Source organism: Aegilops tauschii, chromosome 1 (assembly GCF_002575655.3).
Source record: "Aegilops tauschii subsp. strangulata cultivar AL8/78 chromosome 1, Aet v6.0, whole genome shotgun sequence".
In the NCBI taxonomy this organism is placed as follows: Eukaryota; Viridiplantae; Streptophyta; class Magnoliopsida; order Poales; family Poaceae; genus Aegilops; species Aegilops tauschii.
Genome location: NC_053035.3, coordinates 468,990,555 through 468,997,075, shown reverse-complemented (window position 1 = coordinate 468,997,075; position 6,521 = coordinate 468,990,555).

Below are 6,521 nucleotides of genomic sequence, written 5' to 3'. Positions count from 1 at the left end.
AAGCCGCGTCCGAGCTAATGTCTCTTGATTAGGCAACTTTTTTAAGTATTGGACCTACCTCGGGTACATGACCAGAGGGTTCAGTTGAGCGAAGGAGATGTTTAGTACTCCCTCCGTCCCATAATATAAAAGTGTTTTTTACACTAGTGTAGTGTCAAAAATGCTATTTTATTATGGGACGGAGGGAGTACTTTTTAGGGTTGCTTCGGGGATGGGGAATTAGTGACCCAATCTAGTGCTAGTAATTAAGTAAAAATCGAAACGTTGCCAAGGGGTTTCCCCCACTTGACCCCCTCGAACCGTCCCTGGTTCTAGGAGAGAGCTCGATGACTAGTCTCCCACAAGCGTTTTTACTACTTCTTATCTTTGGCATTACCATGGGTTATTGCGTTCATCAGCCGCGGGGTTGATGAGGGGTTCGACAGCGACATCACATGACATCGTAGTGCTACCATCTCTCCCCCTCGGGCTGCTCATGTACCGCCACCCATGCTCGACTTCATCCAATGGTGATGGCCAATGGTAATGTGATGAGCCTTGTGTTTCTGGTGGGTCTCGGTTGATGTGATATGTGTTGGGGATCGTAGCAGAAATTTAAAATTTTCTACGCATCACCAAGATCAATCTATGAAGTCATCTAGCAACGAGAGAGATGAGTGCATCTACATACCATTGTAGATCGCGAGCGGAAGCGTTCAAGAGAACGGGGTTGATGGAGTCGTACTCGTCGTGATCCGAATCACCGATGATCCTAGCGCCGAACGGACGGCACCTCCGCGTTCAACACACGTACGGTTGGGAGAGACGTCTCCTCCTTCTTGATCCAGCAAGGGGAAGGAGAGGTTGATGGAGATCCAGCAGCACGACGGCGTGGTGGTGGAAGCAGCGGGGATCTCGGCAGGGCTTCGCCAAGCTCAGCGAGAGGGAGAGGTGTTACGGGAGGGAGAGGGAGGCGCCAGGGCTTAGGGTCTACAGCCCTCCCTCCCCCCCTTTATATAGGGGCCCTGGGGGGGCGCCGGCCCCTGGAGATCCCATCTCAAGGGGGGGCGGCGGCCAAGGGGGGACTTGCCCCACAAGTAAGGTGGGGCGCCCCCCACCCCCAGGGTTTCCAACCCTAGGCGCAGGGGGAGGCCCATGGGGGGCGCACCAGCCCACCAGGGGCTGGTTCCCTTCCCACTTCAGCCCATGTGGCCCTCCGGGATAGGAGGCCCCACCCGGTGGACCCCCGGGACCCTTTCGGTGGTCCCGGTACAATACCGATGACCCCCGAAACTTTCCCGGTGGCCGAAACTGGACTTCCTATATACAAATCTATACCTCCGGACCATTACGGAACTCCTCGTGATGTCCGGGATCTCATCCGGGACTCCGAACAACTTTCGGGTGACCGCATACTAATATCTCTACAACCCTAGCGTCACCGAACCTTAAGTGTGTAGACCCTACGGGTTCGGGAGACACGCAGACATGACCGAGATGACTCTCCGGTCAATAACCAACAGCGGGATTTGGATACCCATGTTGGCTCCCACATGCTCCTTGATGATCTCATCGGATGAACCACGATGTCGAGGATTCAAGTAATCCCGTATACAATTCCCTTTGTCAATCGGTACGTTACTTGCCCGAGATTCGATCATTGGTATCCCAATACCTCGTTCAATCTCGTTACCGACAAGTCACTTTACTCGTACCGTAATGCATGATCCCGTGACCAACCACTTGGTCACATTGAGCTCATTATGATGATGCATTACCGAGTGGGCCCAGAGATACCTCTCCGTCATACGGAGTGACAAATCCCAGTCTCGATCTGTGCCAACTCAACAGACACTTTCGGAGATACCTGTAGTGCCCCTTTATAGCCACCCAGTTACGTTGTGACGTTTGGTACACCCAAAGCATTCCTACGGTATCCGGGAGTTGCACGATCTCATGGTCTAAGGAAATGATACTTGACATTAGAAAAGCTTCAGCAAACGAACTACACGATCTAGTGCTATGCTTAGGATTGGGTCTTGTCCATCACATCATTCTCCCAATGATGTGATCCCGTTATCAATGACAACCAATGTCCATGGTCAGGAAACCGTAACCATCTATTGATCAACGAGCTAGTCAACTAGAGGCTCACTAGGGACATGTTATGGTCTATGTGTTCACACATGTATTACGATTTCCGGATAACACAATTATAGCATGAACAATAGACAATTATCATGAACAAGGAAATATAATAATAACCATTTTATCATTGCCTCTAGGGCATATTTCCAACAGTCTCCCACTTGCACTAGAGTCAATAATCTAGTTACATTGTGATGAATCGCACACCCATAGAGTTCTGGTGTTGATCATGTTTCACTCGTGGAAGAGGTCTAGTCAACGGATCTGCGACATTCAAACCCGTATGGACTTTACAAATATCTATGTCTCCATTTTGAACATTTTCACGAATGGAGTTGAAGCGACGCTTGATATGCCTGGTCTTCTTGTGAAACCTGGGCTCCTTGGCAAGGGCAATAGCTCCAGTGTTGTCACAGAAGAGAGTCATCAGCCCCGATGCATTGGAATAACTCCTAGGTCGGCAATGAACTCCTTCATCCAGATTGCTTCATGTGCTGCCTCCGAGGCTGCCATGTACTCCGCTTCACATGTAGATCCCGCCACGACGCTTTGCTTGCAACTGCACCAGCTGACTGCCCCACCATTCAAAATTTACACGTATCCGGTTTGTGACTTAGAGTCATCCAGATCTGTGTCGAAGCTAGCATCGACGTAACCCTTTACGACGAGCTCTTCGTCACCTCCATAAACGAGAAACATATCCTTAGTCCTTTTCAGGTACTTCAAGATATTCTTGACCGCTGTCCAGTGTTCCATGCCGGTATTACTTTGGTACCTTCCTACCAAACTTACGGCAAGGTTTACATCAGGTCTGGTACATAGCATGGCATACATAATAGACCCTATGGCCGAGGCATAGGGGACGACACTCATCTTTTCTCTATCTTCTGCCATGGTCGGGCATTGAGCCGTGCTCAATCTCACACCTTGCAATACAGGCAAGAACCCCTTCTTGGACTGATCCGTATTGAACTTCTTCAATATCTTGTCAAGGTATGTGCTTTGTGAAAGACCTATGAGGCATCTCGATCTATCTCTATAGATCTTGATGCCTAATATGTAAGCAGCTTCTCCAAGGTCCTTCATTTCCCATCAATAGTATGTCATCGACATATAATAAGAGAAATGCTACAGAGCTCCCACTCACTTTCTTGTAAACACAGACTTCTCCATAAGTCTGCATAAACCCAAACGCTTTGATCATCTCATCAAAGCGAATGTTCCAACTCCGAGATGCTTGCACCAGCCCATAGATTGAGCGCTGGAGCTTGCATACTTTGTCAGCATTCCTAGGATCAACAAAACCTTCCGGCTGCATCATATACAATTCTTCCTTAAGAAAGCCGTTAAGAAATGCCGTTTTGACGTCCATTTGCCATATCTCATAATCGTAGAATGCGACAATTGCTAACATGATTCGGACGGACTTCAGCTTCGCTACGGGTGAGAAGGTCTCATCGTAGTCAACTCCTTGAACTTGTCGATAACCCTTAGCGACAAGTCGAGCTTTATAGATGGTAACATTTCCATCCGCGTCCGTCTTCTTCTTAAAGATCCATTTATTTTCTATCGCTCGCCGATCATCGGGCAAGTCTGTCAAAGTCCATACTTTGTTTTCATACATGGATCCTATCTCGGATTGCATGGCTTCAAGCCATTTGTTGGAATCTGGACCCGCCATCGCTTCTTCATAGTTCGAAGGTTCACCGTTGTCCAGCAACATGATTTCCAGGACAGGGTTGCCGTACCACTCTGGTGCGGAACGTGTCCTTGTGGACCTACGAAGTTCAGTGGTAACTTGATCATGATCGTCATCATTAACTTCCTCTCTAGTCGGTGCAGGCACCACAGAAACATTTTCTTGTGCTGCGCTACTTTCTGGTTCGAGAGGGGTCATCTCATCAAGTTCCACTTTCCTCCCACTTAGTTCTTTCGAGAGAAACTCTTTCTCCAGAAAGGACCCGTTCTTGGCAACGAAGATCTTGCCTTCTGATCTGAGGTACAAGGTATACCCAATGGTTTCCTTAGGGTATCCTATGAAGACGCATTTTTCCGACTTGGGTTCGAGCTTTTCAGGTTGAAGTTTGTTGACATAAGCATCGCATCCCCAGACTTTAAGAAACGACAGCTTAGGTTTCTTTCCAAACCATAATTCATACGGTGTCGTCTCAACGGATTTCGACGGAGCCCTATTTAAAGTGAATGCGGCAGTCTCTAAAGCATAACCCCAGAATGATAGCGGTAGATCGGTAAGAGACATCATAGATCGCACCATATCCAATAGAGTGCGATTACGACGTTCGGACACACCATTACGCTGAGGTGTTCCAGGCGGCGTGAGTTGTGAAACAATTCCACATTTCCTTAATTGCGTGCCAAATTTGTGACTCAAATATTCCCCTCCACGATCTGATCGTAAGAACTTTATTTTCCTGTCACGTTGATTCTCAACCTCACTCGGAAATTCCTTGAACTTTTCAAAGGTCTCAGACCTGTGTTTCATTAAGTAGACATACCCATATCTACTCAAGTCATCAGTGAGGGTGAGAACATAACGATAGCCACCGCGAGCCTCAACGCTCATTGGACCGCACACATCAGTATGTATGATTTCCAATAAGTTGGTTGCTCGCTCCACTGTTCTGGAGAACGGAGTCTTGGTCATTTTGCCCATGAGGCATGGTTCGCACGTGTCAAATGATTCATAATCAAGAGACTCCAAAAGTCCATCTGCATGGAGTTTCTTCATGCGTTTGACACCAATGTGACCAAGGCGGCAGTGCCACAAGTATGTGGGACTATCATTATCAACCTTACATTTCTTGGCATTCACACTATGAATATGTGTAACATCACGTTCGAGATTCATTAAGAATAAACCATTGACCAGCAGGGCATGACCATAAGACATATCTCTCATATAAATAGAACAACCATTATTCTCGGATTTAAATGAGTAGCCATCTCGCATTAAACGAGATCCAGATATAATGTTCATGCTCAAAGCTGGCACTAAATAGCAATTATTGAGGTTTAAAACTAATCCCGTAGGTAAATGTAGAGGTAGCGTGCCGACTGCGATCACATCGACCTTGGAACCATTCCCGACGCGCATCGTCACCTCGTCCTTCGCCAGTCTCCGCTTATTCCGCAGCTCCTGTTTTGAGTTACAAATATGAGCAACCGCACGGGTATCAAATACCCAGGAGCTACTACAAGCGCCGGTTAGGTACACATCTATAACATGTATATCACATATACCTTTGGTATTGCCGGCCTTCTTATCCGCTAAGTACTTGGGGCAGTTCCGCTTCCAGTGACCGTTTCCCTTGCAATAAAAGCACTCAGTCTCAGGCTTGGGTCCATTCTTTGTCTTCTTCCCGGCAGCTTGCTTACTGGGCGTGGCAACTCCCTTGCCGTCTTTCTTGAAGTTCTTCTTACCCTTGCCTTTCTTGAACTTAGTGGTTTTATTCACCATCAACACTTGATGTTCCTTTTTGATCTCCACCTCCGCTGATTTCAGCATTGAATATACCTCAGGAATGGTCTTTTCCATCCCCTGCATATTGAAGTTCATCACAAAGCTCTTATAGCTAGGTGGGAGCGACTGAAGGATTCTGTCAACGACCGCGTCATCCGGGAGATTAACTCCCAGCTGAGACAAGCGGTTGTGCAACCCAGACATTTTGAGTATGTGTTCGCTGACGAAACTATTCTCCTCCATCTTACAACTGTAGAACTTGTCGGAGACTTCATATCTCTCGACCCGGGCATGAGCTTGGAAAACCATTTTTAGCTCTTGGAACATCTCATATGCTCCGTGCTTCTCAAAACGCTTTTGGAGCCCCGTTTCTAAGCTTTAAAGCATGCCGCACTGAACCAGGGAGTAATCATCACTACGCGACTGCCAGGCGTTCAGAACGTCTTGAGTTGCTGGGAAAACAGGTGCATCACCTAGCGGTGCTTCAAGGACATATGCTTTCTTGGCAGCTATGAGGATAATCCTCAGGTTACGGACCCAGACCGTGTAGTTGCTACCATCGTCTTTCAGCTTGGTTTTCTCTAGGAACGCGTTGAAGTTGAGGGCAACATTAGCGTGGGCCATTTGATCTATAAGACATATTGTAAAGATTTTTAGACTAAGTTCATGATAATTAAGTAAATCAAATCAAATTATTAACGAACTCCCACTCAGACAGACATCCCTCTAGTCATCTAAGTGATACATGATCCGAGTCAACTAGGCCGTGTCCGATCATCACGTGAGACGGACTAATCATCATCGGTGAACATCTTCATGTTGATCGTATCTGCTATACGACTCATGTTCGACCTTTCGGTCTCTTGTGTTCCGAGGCCATGCCTGTACATGCTAGGCTCGTCAAGTCAACCTA